Genomic DNA, 18,472 nt, shown 5'->3' with positions numbered 1-18,472 from the left:
AAATGTGACATTTACACATGCAATAGGTCTCACTAAGTTGGAACCATATGGAAAACTTTTTTATTATTAACTTTATGAAAAAAAAATTCTTTATAAAATGCTCTGCATAGTCTAATACCTAAACTGCAATCATCAGATATAACATTTTATCAAAAGTGTACGAGGTATGTTAGAAAATATGAATTTCGCTCAATAGTAAAGTACCTTTATATTTCATAATATCGAAAAGTTTTATTAAGAAAAGTAATTTGGAACTAAAAATTACGGATACCGTTGGATATCCTACGGATATCTTGTTTAAAAATATTACTAGAATTTTTTGCAATACACCATTTTAAAGTAAAGAAAATAAGCTGTTTTTTTAATCAACAATGCACATACATACCTAAATGTACAAGAAGAAAAGTGATAATGAGACATTTAAAAAATAATCATTAAAAATATCAAAAATTATTAAAAGTATAAAACCTTGAAAAAGCATAACTTGCTTAAAAAGAGCCGTATAAGCTCATGCTGTATACTATTTTGAAGGTAATTGACTTCTCTTTCTACTAAATGTGCCATTGAATATACCTAGAAATGCGTAGAAAAAAGTTACAGAACCATGTCTGCGAAATAATGGGGAAAATGGCCCAAAAATGATGTGAGCGACGAAATTTGAAAAATCCTATTTCGGAAACTATAAATCTTAGAGAATTTTGCCGAACTTCATTTTAAAGAGGAAGGATGGAAGTTATTTTTCTCTGATGAACCTATACCTATATCCCTGTGGAAAAAAGTTATGGGGTAAAAAACAAAAATGCTTTCTTTCGTGTTTTTTTCTTGCTTTTCTTCTAAACATATTTTTCTAAAGAAAAATTTTTTACGTTAAAATGTGACATTTAGATTGTTAATTTAACCTGGAACAATTTCCTGGAACAAAAATAATCATTAAAAATATCAAAAAGTATAAAAATATGAAACCTTGAAAAGGCATAACTTGCTTAAAAAGAGCCGTATAACCTTATGCTGTAGATTATTTTGAACGTAATTGACTTCTCTTTCTAATAAATGTACCATTGTATATACCTAGAAATGCGTAGAAAAAAGTTACAGAACCATATCTGCGAAATAATGGGGAAAATGGCCAAAAATGCTGTGAGCAGCGAACTTTGAAAATCCTATTTCGGAAACTATAAATCTTAGAGAATTTTACCAAACTTCATTTTAAAAAGGAAGGATGAAAGTTATTTTTCTCTGAAGCAATAGATATACCTATATCCCTGTGGAAAAAAGTTATGGGGCAAAAAACAAAAATGCTTTCTTTCGTGTTTTTTCCTTGCTTTTCTTATGAATATATTTTTGTAAAAAAATATTTTTGACGTTAAAATGCGATATTTCGATTGTAAATTTAACCTGGAACAATTTTCCTGTAGACGTGTTTGTACTAAAAGTGCATAGAACTCAACCTGATTCACCCTGTGCCTAGGGACTCATTCACCCCTTTCTCAAAAACGCACCCATTTAAATAGTACGACTCCGTAGTTTTGTCTAATTTAGAGGCCCATTGACCATATGAGACAATAAAATCCCGTTAACGTTTTAGTTCCTTTTAGCTCTCTTATTTTGAACATAATCAATAGCCTACTGGATTTCAAAATAATTATTATGCAAAAACTATTCAATCTATCCTTTTTAGGGAATTTAGCACATGTTTTAACAAGTATTATAGAGTTTTTTGTGAGAAATATGATGTCTGTAAGTATCCTTGGCTGTAAGACCAAGGAATTGAAAAAAATTGAAGGATATACACCATCTTTTGTACTTTTTTTAATTATTGCTATTTTTTAAACAATAAAACAAATTTTTTATTTCTTGCCAGTAAAATGGGAATATAAAAAACTAAACTTTTACTTTATATATTTTTTTTGAGAAGCAATATTTCTCGAGTTATAGGCGAAAATGTGAAGCCAAAAAGCAAAACTTCTTTTCCGATTTGGTCAAAACCAAAAAAAGCACAAGCTTTGCGTTTGGCGCATATCGTGATGATTAATACGAGTTACATTTTAAGTGATTCCACCACAAAAAGAAGATTTCTATGGAAATTGTCCAATTCAAAACAGATCTCGCCTGGACTATTACAACGTATTGAAATTTCGAAATAAATTCACTTTTAGTTTCCATTGAATGTTTACCCTTAAGGTAATTATTTTCAATTTCTGCTGATAAAATTATCGGCAATTAGCCAACTACGCTTTTCTATATAGATATATAAATAGCCCTTGGTGACAATAAATTCCAGTTAACTCGTTTAATTATATCCCAGTTACCTGAATAAATATTTACTACAGTTAAGGAGGTGTATCGGTTTTCTTGAGGGCGTACTTGGGGATTTTACCGAGTTTGTATAAAGGGCTATAATCAGAAATATAAAACCAATAAATTTTTTATTGCCAAATAAGTTGTTTGTAAAGGAGCTTATTATCCATTCAATGGAAATTCATCAATAATTTACAATAAATCCTTCTACATAAAGAGACAAATTAAAAAGCTGGCAATTATTTCATGAATTGAGACTGTATTGACGTATTGGCATCTTCACCACCACCAGAGGAACTGGAATAAATTATTATGAATAAGGTGGGGAAGGTGAGTACGGAATATACTTTGAAAATAAATATACCAAAAATTCAAGTAGAACAGGCATAAAAACATGACAGGTTACGAAGTTGTCAAACAATTTAAAATAAAAATGTGTACCATTTTTATTCGGTAGCGATGCGAAGGCAAACCAATCTAACTTTTTAATTACAATACGGAGTGCAGTCCAGTTCCTTTAACCGCGATTTTCTGCTCTTATTGGAGCTTCATCAGAAGAAACGTAGGCACTGTTCTCCATACTCCAACTAAATTGCATCGAGAGGCTTTCCCACACATCGCAACCAAATGGATGATAATAGGTGGCTAGCGCCATCTGGCAATTGAAAGACGAAGCAAGTTTTCAATCCTAATAGTAAATTAATAATATTGAAAAATATTAAAAATCACTAAAAGATTTTTAAATTGAAAACTTATTGGTACATTTTCATGGTAACACCTCCAAGACTTCTATAATTTGCAAGTCATATGGATACTGCAGTGAAGACGAGAGGGAAGGAATTCTACACTTTGCAATTCACATCCCCCGTCTGCAGCCGGCAAAGTTCCAACTGAAAGATGCACCTGGTTACTCTACGGAGTAATACGAAAATAAAATAAAAATGTGTACCATTTTTATTCGGTTGCGATGCGAAGGCAAACCAATCTTACTTTTTAATTAGAATACGGAGTGCAGTCCAGTTCCTTTAACCGCGATTTTCTGCTCTTATTGGAGCTTCATCAGAAGAAACGTAGGCACTGTTCTCCATACTCCAACTAAATTGCATCGAGAGGCTTTCCCACACATCGCAACCAAATGGATGATAATAGGTGGCTAGCGCCATCTGGCAATTGAAAGACGAAGCAAGTTTTCAATCCTAATAGTAAATTAATAATATTGAAAAATATTAAAAATCACTAAAAGATTTTTAAATTGAAAACTCATTAGTACATTTTCATGGTAACACCTCCAAGACTTTTATAATTTGCAAGTCATATGGATGCTGCAGTGAAGACGAGAGGGAAGGAATTCTACACTTTGCAGTTCACATCCCTCGTCTGCAGCCGACAAAGTTCCAACTGAAAGATGCACCTGGTTACTCTACGGAGTAATACGAAAATAAAATAAAAATGTGTACCATTTTTATTTTATTTTATTTTATTTTTATGTTATTTTCGTATTACTCCGTAGAGTAACCAGGTGCATCTTTCAGTTGGAACTTTGCCGGCTGCAGACGGGGGATGTGAATTGCAAAGTGTAGAATTCCTTCCCTCTCGTCTTCACTGCAGCATCCATATGACTTGCAAATTATAGAAGTCTTGGAGGTGTTACCATGAAAATGTACCAATAAGTTTTCAATTTAAAAACCTTTTAGTGATTTTTAATATTTTTCAATATTATTAAGTTACTACATATTAGGATTGAAAACTTGCTTCGTCTTTCAAACAATTTAATTACTTAGGCTCAAAAAATAGTTTAAATAAAAGTTGTCGATCATAAAAAGTTCCTTAGGCTTGAGAGTTTCCACATTAAAATACGTAAACAATTGAACGAGATAAATGCAAAAACAAATATTTTTGCAGTAATTTATAAATAGTCATACCTAGGTTTTTTGCATAACGACATATAATATAACTACCTGAAATTATAGGAATTAACTAGTGTATAGGAATAAAAGGCAGATATCTAGCAAATAAATCGGCCCACTTAAAAATTTTGGTCATTTTGATGCCTCGTATTTCCTAAACCTGTTGGCCGATTTAAGTGATTTTTTCAATATGTTATAGCCTGATTCTTTAACAATATCGATGTAATAATATTGTTGCTAAACATGTAAGTGTCATTGCATACCGGGTGTAACAATGATAGTGTGTTTTTTTCTCAAAGTTTGGAACACCCTGTGGAATATTTTAGCATACATAAAATATTGAAATTAAAACTCAATTGTAGCCTTAGGCTTTCTTAATGTCTTGCTTTTTGATTCTTTCGCTTATGTTGGATAAAAAAAGTTAGGTACTTTAATAACTAGATATGTTCTTCATCAATACACGGTGTTTCTATATAAGTGGGACAAACTTTAAGGGGTAATTCTGCATGAAAAAATAATGACAGTTTGCTTTATAAACGTATGTTTGCAAATGTTTTGTTTCCGAGATACGGGATATTGAATTTTTTCTTACAAACTGACGATTTATTTACTGCTCTAAAACCAGTTGAGATATGCAAACGAAATTCGGTAGGTTTTAAGAGATACTTATTTAGGATATTTTGACACAAAATTAAGAATTTTATATTCACCATTAGCGTGCATACGGGTAATATAATCGGTTATATTACCCGTATGCGCGCTAATGGTGAATATAAAATTCTTAATTTTATGTCAAAAAATCGGCAATAACTATCTCTTAAAACCTAACAAACTTCATTTGAATATCTCTACTGGTTTTAGAGCAATCAATAAATCATCAGTTTGTAAGAAAAAATTCAACATTCCTTATCTCAGAAACGAAGCATTTGCGAATATATGTTTATAAAGCAAACTGTCATTATTTTTTTATGCTGAATTACCCCTTAAAGTTTGTCCCACTTATTTAGAAGCACCGTGTATTGATGATGAACATGTCTAGTTGTTAAAGTACCTAACTTTTTTATTATCCAACATAAGAGAATGAGTCAAAAAGCAAAATGTTAAGAAAGCCTAAGGCTACAGTTGAGTTTTAATTTAAATATTTTATATTCGCTAGAATATTCCACAGGGTGTTCCAAACTTTGAGGAAAAAACACACTATCATTGTTACAACCGGTATACAATGACACTTACATGTTTAGCAGCACTGTTATTACAGCGATATTGTTAAAGAATCAGGATATACCAAATTGAAAAAATTACTTAAATCGGCCAACAGGTTTAGGAAATACGAGGCAAATTAAGATTTCTATGCAAGTAAGTTTAGTTTAATTAAATCTTGACCAAGTACACTTTCGCTAACTTAGCATCATCAGGGGCATTTCCTCTGATGATGCTAAGTTAGCGAAAGTATATTTGGTCAAGATTTAATTATTAAACTATACGCTCGATATCTGCCTTCTATTCCTATAAATTCCATATATTCAAACATTCAACCTACTTCTATTTTAATTAACTAGTTATAGCCTAATAAAATAAAAAAATGTCAAAATGTAAATTCGTACAGGTTAAAACAAATTTTATATCAAAGTTTAGGTGGGTACAAAAGATATTTTCAAGAAAGTATCCAAATCACACAAGGGGATCACTGTTTAAATAATTAAAAAGGGGACATTTTTGCAAAAAAAATATTTTTTTACCTGCTGAGGTAATTCAATTATTAATGAGGGTCTATGGGATTTTTTTCTGTAAAGTTGAAGGGAAAATATTTCACATAAGACTTACCCAATTAAATTTGACCCCCTCTTTATTTAAATAATTGTATATAAATCTTTAAAAACAAATTTGGAAACAATTATTTTTAGCGTTTTAAATAAGCACTATAAAATATCTTATTTTACAGACTAAGTTGCGCTATGCTACCAGTTATAAGCAAAAAAAAATCGGTCAAAAAATATTGAATATTTTTTGAGATATTGAATTTGTTTGTTAAATGTTACTATATTTTCAATTGCAAAACGCGGTTGTTGCCAAAGAAATATTTACCTGCTTAAGATCTTATTATTTTCATTTTTAGGTATATTTTCGATAAATGTATTGATAAATTCAAATTTCAATTAAACTCCCCCCTAAAATGGCATATTTGAAAATTATTCAAATTTGTTTAGAATTTGTTTTTTAATAACGTCGCAGGGATTAGGTATTTTGAAATGCTGTTTCGATAATTGGATTCCTGGGAATTTTCTACTAATTAACAAAATTTTTTTGTCGTTCTTCCTTCTTCTTTTTTTCTTGGAGTTATATTACTACGGGCCCTTTTAGGGTTAAATTTTATTAAAAATGTCGAATCTCTAAGTTGTAGATTCTAGACCTAAAAATATTAAGATTTAACTAAAATCTCTTAAATAAAATGTTGCTATTTACTGAGTTATAAGGTGTTTTATTTAAAAATTTAAAAATTATTGTTACCAAGTACTTTAAAACTATTTGACGTATCCTTATCATACTTAGCAGAAAGTGTGGCTATTATACACCCTACTAAATTGTGATTAATAAACGTTTCTAGCTAGTACCAGAGGCGTACGACAGGGGATAGTGAATGATTGACTTTCCCAAATTCTACGCCACTGAGTGAATTACTATTTTAGCAAAATTTTTCGATTCACCAATACCTTGTATGTAAATAACTTTATTGGTATCGATAAAGTTATCAGTTTGAGAGATATTGGAAGTTTAAAATGAATGAATAAATGAATCAAAATAACTATGCCGTTTCATTTTTAACGTCCAATATCTCGAAAACTAATGACTTAATCGTTACCAATAAGGAGTCTATTATTTAAATAGAAAGTATTGGAGAATCGAAAAATTTCACTAAAATAGTAATTTCCTCAGTGGCGTAGAATTTGGGAAGGATCAACCATTAACTATCCCCTGTCGTACGCCTCTGGTAGTAGCTAAAAACTTTTATTTATCACAATTTAGTAGACTGTATAGTACCTACACTTTCTGCCAAGTATGGTAAGGATACGTCAAATAGTTTGAAAGTACTTGGTAAAAATAATTTTTAAATTTTTAAATAACTCAGTAAGTAGCCACATTTTATTTAAGTGATTTAAGACCAATCTTAATATTTTCAGGTCTAGAATCTACAACTTAGAGATTCGACATTCTTAATGAAACTTAACCCTAAAAGGGCCCGTATAAATATAACTCTAAGAAAAAAAAGAAGAGGAAAAAAGACAAAAATATTTGTTAATTAGTGAAAAATTCCCAGGAACCCAATTATCGAAACAGAATTTCAAAATATTTAATCCCAGCGACGTTATTAAAAAAACAAATTATAAACAAATTTGAATAATTTTCAAATGCCATTTTAGGGGGAAGTTTAATTGAAATTTGAATTTATCAATACATTTATTGAATATATACATAAAAATAAAAATAATAAGATTTAATATAGGTGAATATTTCTTTCCCAACAACCGCTTTTTTGCAATTGAAAATAGAGTAACATTTATTATACAAATTCAATATCTCAAAAAATATTAAATATTTTTGGACCAGTTTTTTTCTATTAATACTGATAATATAGCGCAACTTCTCCTGTAAAATAAGATATTTTATAGTGCTTAGTTAAAACGATAAAAATATGTTTTGCAAATTTGTTTTTAAAGTTTTATGTGTAATTATTTAAATAAATAGGGGGTCAAATTTAATTTAGTAAGTCTTATGTGAAATATTTACCCTTCAACTTTGCAGAAAATAATCCTATATACCTTGATTAGTAATTGAATGACCTCAGCAGTTGAAAAAGTAATTTTTTGGCAAAAATGACCCCTTTTTAATTATTTAAACAATGATCCCCCTGTATGATTTGGATACTTTCTTGAAAATATCTTTTGTAGCCACCTAAACTTTGACATAAAATTTGTTTCAACCTGTACGAATTTACATTTTGATTTACATGTAGTGTAATTTTATTTTACTAGACTATTATGAAACTGTGCTTAATTTCAACCAGATGGACCAAATAGTTTATAAGTTATTCAATTTGTTTATCCTGGAGAGTGATTATTTTAACAAATGTACTTGCTCAAATAGTGATAGGGCTCAAATAGCGAGCTGAAAATTTGTTAATAGCTTAACGGTGTCTAGTCGAATAAATTTGATGTACGGGAACACTGGAACAGGGGAAGTTTTAATTGTGGGACAGTTTAAAAATTTGGAACGTCAGATTAGGAAAACGCCCCATGTATTTTGTCGGACATAACGTCCAATTGATTTGTTACCATTTCATTAAACTCCCATGCAAAAATAAGACTGCTATTTATCACCAACATAATTCCTGTCATTTGACATGTTCTTCGTGTTGGACTTATTAAAATGCCCAATTGGTGATACTTACCAGTCTGATGTTTGCATGAGAGTTTAATAAAATGGTACCAAATCAATTGGAAGTTCTGTGCGTCAAAATACATGGAAAGTTTTCGTAGTCTGACGTTCCAAATTTTTAACCTGTTCCACAATTAAATCTTACCCTGTTCTAGTGTTCCCATACATCAAAGTTTGTCCGACTAGACACTGTTGAGCTATTAACAAATTTTCAGCTTGCTATTAATAAAGTTTTTTGATACGCGGGATCCAGGCCTATACATAAGATCATATTATACAGAGTATGGAGAAAAGGGGAAATATCATACGAGTGTAATAAGACTAGATGAGTCCAATAGTCCTAATATAATCCATAAAAACGGCGTCAAACTCCTCTAATATAAAGGAACTGCTATGTTTTGGATATAAAATATTTATCAGTATATTTAACCACAGACGACAATCCCTCGCACAGAAGATATCGGCGAAGATCACGTAGGATTTAGATAAGGAAAATAAACCATCGACCAACTATTCACGGTTAAGAAAGTTTTAAGTACAGCCTGGGAATATGACATAGATTTTCGTCTAATTTAAACAAGCGTATGACTCGATAAACACACATTTAGACAAAATATTAAGCGAGTTCAAAATATTGTCCAAACTAGTTAGGTTCATCCCAATGATGCCAGCTACATTGGCTCAGGTATAGATACAACGTCAGATGACATCCATTTCAAATAATACAAAGATTAACAAATAGTGATGTGCTGTCACCAACAGTGCTTAATTTATCACTGGAATACGTAGCCAGAAGAACCTCAGACGGTAGAAACATTCATGGATATTGACTCAAAACTCTGTAAATTGACAGGACGTCTGTGAAAGACAGGTTAAAAATTAATATGTATATCAAGGTAATATGTCTACGAAAGACTACGAAAGTTTTCAATCTAATAGCACATAAAATCACACTAAAAATATTACTCTACATCCCACCAGATTGAAAACAATGGGAACCTTCTCTGGTTACACCTCCGAGGCTTCTAAAATTTGCAAGCCATAACGGATGCTGTGACTAAAGAAGATGAGGGAATTTTATAATTTATAATTCACGTCTCATGTGCTCAGCGCGGTAAAGTTCGAACGAGAATGGTTCCCTTCGTACTCCAATCAGAGTAAACATGTAAATAAAAAATGAATATCCATTTTCAATTTCGTCGCTGCACGAAATTGAAAATGGTTATTCATCTTTAATATTACAGGATGTTTACCCACAACGTCTTCAATGGCCATTGATCAATAAATATTGCCCAATGGTGTACAGGCCATGTATTTAAAATGGAATAAAACAGGCTTCCAAAAAACTGTTTAATGCAAAAATACAGGGAAGAGACCTAGAAACTGAGAGACTGATAGAGCGATGGAAGGATGATATAGATGAGGACCCAAGAAATCATCTCGGCAGTCGATCATAGAGAAGAATGACTACAGATCGTAATGTATGGAGAGGTTTCTGAAGGAAGTCAGAGCTCGAGCTGGGCTGTGGAGCCATATAATTTATTGGTTATTATAATACAGGTATTAAATAAAACATATAGACCAGGACGGATCTGTTTTGAGGTAGATGTGAGAGGTTACGTTCGGATTTTTGCAGATAAAGTTAGGTGACAACCTCAGTAATTATGATCGACTTATGCTCCTTCTCAAATGTGCCCGGAACATTAATAACAAAATTAAAATATTTAAAAATTTCGATAAACATCGAAGTTTTTCTACTTTCTTTGCTTATAACTTTAAAATGATTCATTTTGGAACAAATTCGTACAGAACTAAAATAAAGATAATTAAATTTTGTATGATATGCGACTGGTTAAAAATGTCTTGAATTATTACCCTTTCTGCAAAATAACAATAAATACATAATAAGGGGACAAAATAAGCCTATTTTTGTTCAATGTTTTTCAACCACTTTGGTTGCACTTAGCACTTTCGTAATTCGCTTAAAAAATTCTTATAATATACTTAACCCGTCCACCAAATTTCATTAAAATCGACTTAACAGATTTTGCATAATAATTTTGCAATCTAAATGTTTTTAAAACAGTTCAAATTTTTTAAAAACTTTCTGAACAAAAAGTTGGGTTATTTTTTTTACATATAAACAGGCGCTCTACCTATCTAATACACCTTACAGAATTAACATCGGATTATTTAGGCATCCTCAGCAATGTTTTAAAATGGTAAACAATTTTTTGGCTTATAAACAAATTAGTGTGGTCACCAGGAGGGGATGCAACGGCCTCGTATTTAGATGGAATGACCCAAGATTTTTGTACGTATTTTGACCCGTAGAACACGAATTTTTCGGGTAAAAGTTGATCCGGATATCGATAAGATTGTTATAAATAAAGAACTCGAAGAATTAGATAACACCGAGTTTACGCAAAATAAAACATTTTTTTGTATTTCTTGGGTAATTCTAAGCAAAAAATGTTCCTACAAGTTTTTTCGTAGGGTGCATAGTTTTCGAGATAATCGCGGTTGAACTTTCAAAAAATCGAAAAATTGCAATTCTTGAACCCGAATAACTTTTGTATAAAAAATAAAAGAGCAATTCTGCTGATATTACAGCATTTGAAATTTTAAGACAAATTATACCGATTTTGATTGTTTGCATTGCTAAAAATTAATTTTTTTATTTTTAAACAAAGCTATTTGTTTATAAACCAAAAAATTGTTTACAATTTTAAAACATTGCTGAGGCCCCTTAAATAATCCGATTTTAATTCTATAAAGTGTATTAGATAGGTAGAGCACCCCTTTATATGTAAAAAGATTAGCCAACTTCTAAATAGAAAGACTTCTTTATATGTAAAAAGATTAGCCAACTCCTTTTGTTCAGAAAGTTTTTAAAAATCTGAACTTTTTTAAAAAAATTTAGGTTGCAAATTTATTATGCAAAATCTATTAGGTCGATTTTAATGGGTAAACTGTTTAAGTATGTTATAAGAATTTTCTAAGAGAATTACTAAGGTTCTAAGTGCCACTAAAGTGGTTAAAAAACATTGAATAACAACAGGCTTATTTTGCCCCCTTATTTTGTATTTATTGCTAAATTGCAGGAAGGGTAATAATTTAAGACATTTTTAACTAGTCGTATATCATACAAAATTCACTTGTCTTTATTTTATTTCTTTACGACTTTGTCCCAAAACGAATAATTTTAAAGTTATAAGCAAAGAAAGTAGAAAAAATCGATGTTTTACGAAATTTTTAAATATTTTAATTTTGTTATTAATATTCCGGGCATATTTGAGAAGGAGCATAATTAAGTCAATTAATATTATTGAAGGTGTCACCTAACTTTATCTGCAAAAATCCGAATGTCACCTCGCACATCCAAAAATAGACGTTTTCTCACAGATCAGCCCTGGGCTAATAGTTTATATTGCAACCACAAAAAGCAGAGTTTAGCTTATGCGAATATTTTATGATCAAAAAAGATAATCAAAAATTCAATCGAGATAAAAATGGCATATTTTCAAAAGCCTTACCTACACATTTTTAAATTAAAAATTAATATATTATGGTAGGGGAGTCCAAGCGGGGATTTTTGCAGTTACTCGAGCGCGTCAGATTATCATATGGGGAGAAACCAGGTACTCTGCAGATGTACCTACACCATAAATATATTGGCTCTTAAGACAGGGGCGTTCGTTAAGGGGGCCCGAAAAAAATCTTTCCTACAAAATACTCGAAATTATCAGATTAACATAAGGTAAGTTAAGTACATGCAAAAGAGTGTATATTTCAAAAATCTGACGATTTGAGAGGGGCGTTAGAAAATGGGTGAGTCAAAAATTTCACAAAAAAAAGCGAATATTTCGCGAATAGAACGTCAGATCGACAAACTAAAAACTACGTTTCCAATATTTTTCAAAAATCTATCGAATGATACCAAACATGACTCCCCCACGGGGAGGGGTGGGGTGTAAATTTTAAATTTTAAATACAAATCCCGCGATATTTCGCAAAATAAACATCAGATCGAAAAACTGCAAAATACACTTATTCAATATTTTGACCCCCTCTCTGTGGCTCAGTGGTAAGAGCGCCTACCATTGGATCGAAAGATCCGAATGGTCGTGAGTTCGAATCTCACCAGGGTCAGGAATTTTTCATTTATTATAAATTAATAAATGAAAATAGTTTCTGTTCTTGTGGAATCGGTACTCACCAGAGGGACCGCAGACGTTCGGATACAATTAGCGTCTCTTTGCAAAGAGGCGCTTTGCGCTTTGCAATGACGTCGACTTACTCACTTACTGCAAAGTAACAAGACACTTACTCAACACACACACTACACATAACACTAGGTACCTGACTGCAAAAATTCACCGTACCTACCATGCCAATGGCCAATATTTGTCGAGGCATTAGCTAAATAAAAAAAAAAAAAATTTTGCCCAAATTTTTATTGCAGATTTGTATTCTTTACGTGAAAATAAGCAACCTTTATTTGAAACATTTTTTCTAATTATGGGTAGATGGCGCTATAATCGGAAAAAACGATTGGTGGAAATTAAAAATTAAATTAAAAATGGCAAGTCCCCACTAAAATGGAAAATTTTACTTAACTTTGTTTGGTTTTAGGACCTAAAAATCACAACCCAATAGGTCTCCACAGCGCTCGAGTGACTGCACATTTAGCATTTTTTTGCCCCTACCATTGGTACCCACTTTACAGCATTTAAAATATGGCAAAAACCTTGAATTATTTATGTTTAATTAACCTTATGTCCGTGAACGCAACTCATCCATCATTATAGTCTAAGAGCTAGTGAACCCTTCGACTAACGGTCGTCCTGTAAGGCTAGAAATTTTTCTAGTGATAATTCATAGCACACCAAGGCTAAAAACTATGACCTGGCAGGCCTCAGCGGTGCACGTGTATCTACCAGGTGAATCGAAAGTGCAAATTTGGGGGGTAAAATAAACTTTCTCCTGTAAGGTTTAAATTTAAATATGTGTTTGAGTAAGTCATTCAGAAGAAATGTGTACAATGACAGGCGATTCTGAAGAGCATAAGACCTTGCCAGGCGAGGGTAAAGATTAGAGGTTTTTCCTAAAATTATTCTTTTTGCATCGAACAATTTTTTTTTAGATTTTTTGAATCATTTCAAACAGAAAACTTTTTTTGTGATTTTTCTCTTAAGTTAAAAGTTTTTGTTATATAAGCGATTGAAAATTTTGAAAATTGCGAAATCGGCCATTTTTAACCCTAAATCGGACATTTATCTAAAAATTTCAATGTTGCCAAGATACGTAGATATTCTTTAAACATTGATTGATGAAATCCCGAAGAGTATTTTGCAATAAAATATCGAAAACCCCTTTGTTTTTTTAATTGCTAATCAAGCAGGTGCGACACTGTGTACAGTGTCCGACATTTTCAATCCTTCGACACAACTTTATTTTTACTGTAGTAATTTTATTGGCATAACACTTTTGTGGTCAAATAAATTAAAATATTATTTTTTAACCTATTTGTACATCAACTGTTATAAAAATACAAGTCATCAAATTTCGTGTTTGAAAATAATGGTTCGATAACGAACCATTGGCGGAATGTATCGTACCATATTGGCGACTCATAATCCTGTATGATCAGGAATAAGTTCAAGGTGATGCACAGGCAGTAATTTGTTGGAATATTTCTTTATTATGTGTAAAAGCACGTATCCACTATGCTTGCGCTTCGAGCTTCTGCAACTGCTCCACATAGTGGACACGTTTGGCGCTCCAGGAATGTGCAATTGTGCGCACTTTGCCTCGGCGCTCTAATCTGTGGCGGTTTATATGTAAGGGAGTGCATACCGTATCGATTGGAGCAGTTGCAGGAAGCTCGGAGCGCAAACAGGTTCGTGAACATAGTGGATGGTTGGCGCTCTCGGACCGTGCAACAGTGTGCGCTCCGCCTCAACGGTCCAATAGGTGTCGGTTTATATGTAGAGGAGCGCATGCCGCCTCGACGGAAGCAGTTGCAGGGAGCGCAGAGCGCAAGAGGTTTATGAACATATTGGATGGTTGGCGCTCCCGGACCGTGCAACGGCGATCCAATAGGTGGCGGTTTATATGTAGAGGAGCGCATACCGTATCGATTGGAGCAGTTGCAGGGAGCGCGGAGCGCAAGAGGTTCGTGAACATAGTGGATGGTTGGCGCTCCCGGCCGTGCGACAGTGCATCGGTGGTCCAATATTACGAATATAGTGGATACGTATTGTCCAAGTAAAACATATTGCGGAATAGCTTTAAGCCGGTGAAATATGATATTCTTCAAATAAAGATATTAGTTCAAACGTTTAAGAAGCGGCCCTTTGAACTCATTTGTGTTTTTACGCCCAGACCTCCCATCGATTCACAAGTTTCGTGCAAAACGATAGTAGTTTTAGTTCGGTAGCAGTGTAGTGATTCGAGTGTTTTGTTTGCTGTAATTATTTTGAATATTGGTTTAGTATTTCGTTTGGAGAGTGTAAAGTGTTGATTATTGTAATTTAATTAATGTGAATAGTGATGCAATTAAATGCTGAAACACAGCAAGTATGTTTGAATGTATACAAAAATCTACGTAAGAAATTCGGCTTCAATGAAACACTATTGGCACAAGCCACCTCTAGTTTAACAGAAATTCCACTTTCTACTGTATATAAAATAATTAAAAATGAACCCTATCATCGCAAGAAACGATGTGACTACAAATTTTTAAGACCTTTAAATCCTTCACTTGTAAAACTATTGAAAACCACAATATACGACTGCTACAAAAGCAATGAAATACCTATAATAGAAATAATAAGAAAGAAATTGGAAACAACCGGTTGAAATATGAACTGCTGTGAGAAAACTCTTCAAACCTGAATAAAAAAAATGGGCTTTAAATTCAAAAAAAAAATAAATAAACGTCAACCAATAATTATGGAAAGCCAAAGAATAGTCAACAGACGTAATATGTACCTAGAAAAAATTACTAAATATAGGCAAGAAAATAAGAGAATTTATTATTTAGATGAAACTTGGTATTTTTTTATAGCCTTTTTTCTATTCGAAATGTCGAATAAAGGCCTCTCCCATTTCTCGCCATTCATCTCTGTTGTGTGTGAGGCGTTTCCACATTGGTCCTGCGACTCTTCTGATGTCATCGCTCCAGCGCATTTGAGGTCTTCCTCTTGGTCTCTTCGCTTCGTACGGTCGCCAGTTTCCAACTTCCTTGCTCCATCTACCATTTTCGAGACGTTCGTTGTGTCCAGCCCATTTCCATTTTAATTTAGCCGCTTGTTCCACGGCATCCCTTACTTTTGTTTTGTTTCGGGTTGCTTCGTTTGTTTGCCGATCTATGAGTGAGATACCAAGCATCTGTCGCTCCATGGCTCTTTGAGTTTTTCTAATCTTGTCCATGTTCATTTTTGTGAATGTCCAGGTTTGAGCTCCGTAAGTGAGAACGGGAAGGATACAAGAATCGAACACTTTGGTTCGAAGGTATTGTGGTATCTTTTTGTCTTTTAGTATATATGAGAGTTTTCCGAATGCAGCCCATCCCATTCTTACTCGTCTGCTTATTTCGGTAGTTTGGTTTTCTTTGTTTACCTTGATATTCTGACCTAGATATATATATTCTTTTACATGTTCCACTTTTGTTCCTTGGATGGTTATCGTTGGTTGATCATCTTTGTTCGACATTAGCTTAGTTTTGCTCAAGTTCATTTTTAGTCCTTTTTTTAAGGATTCTCTATGAAGCTCATCGATCATCACCTTCAGTTCTTTCCAGCTGTCGACTAATAGCCGACAGCTGGAAACTTGGTATGATACAAACGATACAGTAAAGAAATGATGGACAGATGGTTCAAGCATGTGCATACCAGAAATGCCTGCAAATAAAGGCTCGCGGCTAATTATTGTACATTGCGAAGGAAGTGAGGGATGGGTTCCGAATGCTTTAAAATTATGTGGGAAGAAAATGGAAGATTGTAACGTTGACTACCACAAGAATATGGAAGCTGACATTTTTGAAGATTGGTTTGAAAACTCGCTGATCCCAAACTTGGAGAAAAACAACGTAATAGTGCTTGACAACGCTTCCTATCATTCCCGACAGCTCACCAAAATACCAAATACATCTTCAAAAAAAGCTGACCTGCAAAATTTTTATGGAAAATGATTTGTATTTCGAAGATTTTTACACAAAAAACAACTTATTGAAGTTCTACACACGAAGCAATTTAGAAAATTATCCGCTCTAGGGAGTATTGCCGAAAAGCATGGACACACTATATTGAGACTTCCCCCATATTTTTGTGTTTTCAATCCTATTGAGTTAATTTGGGGACAATTCAGACCAAGTATAAGGCGTTTAAATACATTTCCTAAATTTGACAAAAAGGCAATTGAGATAATTAAAAAAGTAGTAGCCAATATTACCAAAGTAGACTGGCAGAAAAGAATCGCTAAAGTGATCAAAGTGGAAGAATATTATAAGAAGATTGGGCACTTCCACATTAATGGTGGAAATAAATTTATTATTGAATTGGGCGATGATAGTGACGAAGAAAATACGGAAGAAGGAGAAAATGAGTTAAGTGTATCAGTATTTTAATTGTTGTGTTGTGCAATTCATTTTTCAAGCATAAGTGTAGTAAGTGTAAGTGTAGTGATGAAAAGACTCGGTTAAAAAAATATTTTAATATTTTGTATTTTTAATAAATAAAAAAAGAACGGGACATGCTTGCATTTTGTGCTGAATTTTAAAAGTTTTGAGCTGTATACCTAAAGTAATTTTAGATCTAACTGCGTTTTTATAAAGTTCTTTTAGTATCAATAATTCTAACAATAACAAGATTAATTATAAAAGCTATTCTACATCAGTTATTAATGCAAGCATGCGGTAAGAGGGAGGGTCCCTGTGAGGTTAAATGTAATTAAAAAATTGATAAAATTAATTTTAACACCTACGATGTTATGTCCGGCTTTAACGGTATTTACCTAAATATAAATAAATATTTTTAACTACATATTTAATTACCAGAAAAGACCAGCTGCCGGCCTAATAGCTTAAAGAAGAACTACCCAAAGCTACAAATCTTACCTATTACACTATATAGATTGCTTGAACAATACCTTTATAAAGACGGGTATTCTGGTATTCAGTTTTGTTATAATCTAGGGCTGGAGGAGGGGGCTACATAAGGGAGGTTGTGTAGTGTTGTAGACAATACGTCGATTTGTCGAATTTATGCAACTGCCACAGTGCGACATTGGAAAGTGTGAATTGGAAATACCTAAAATAATTTTTAAAAAAGACAGAGGGCCGTTCGACTTCGTTTTTGACAAAGAAGCTGTAGAAGGTGTAGGCAATGTTCTAACCATACTATTTTTGTTTATCAAAATGCCAGGTCCATTTACACTCTAAATGTTTTGAGAATTTTCACAAAAAATAAAATTGTGTTTAAATTTTTATATCTCATTCCCGCCAGAGGTTCGAAAACGAACCATTATGTTGTTGTGACACCTGTCATTATCAAAGTGTAAAACAGTTTTTTTAAGAATGTTTAAGTTTATTTTACTCTAGTTAATCAAATATATTTTAGTCTAGGCGCCAAATAGAGGTCACCGTGTTCTTTTCAATTCTGATGGACAAACTCAACGGTTTCTTATGGATTTTTGGCTGCTGATTACGAATTTCGAGGGTGGATTCCGATCCAAGTGGTCAAAAAATTGTTATAAACAATTTAATTGTTTATAAATTATTTAGAAGGCTCTGGCTCATATACTAAAAGAGATAAAAAAAATGTTTCAAA

General features: G+C 32.6%; 1 protein-coding gene across 1 annotated transcript in view; it reads right to left on the bottom strand.

Annotated features, from left to right (window-relative positions):
• The window catches only part of LOC114338156 (potassium voltage-gated channel subfamily H member 8-like), an 816,479-nt gene that overhangs the window by 390,112 nt on the left and 407,895 nt on the right, over positions 1-18,472 (bottom strand). The gene's annotated exons all lie outside the window — the stretch shown is intronic.

The sequence above is a fragment of the Diabrotica virgifera genome, chromosome 3 (genome assembly GCF_917563875.1).
Source record: "Diabrotica virgifera virgifera chromosome 3, PGI_DIABVI_V3a".
NCBI lineage: Eukaryota > Metazoa > Arthropoda > Insecta > Coleoptera > Chrysomelidae > Diabrotica > Diabrotica virgifera.
The sequence above is the reverse complement of the archived record's forward strand: the minus strand, read 5'-3'. Positions and strand labels throughout refer to the sequence as shown.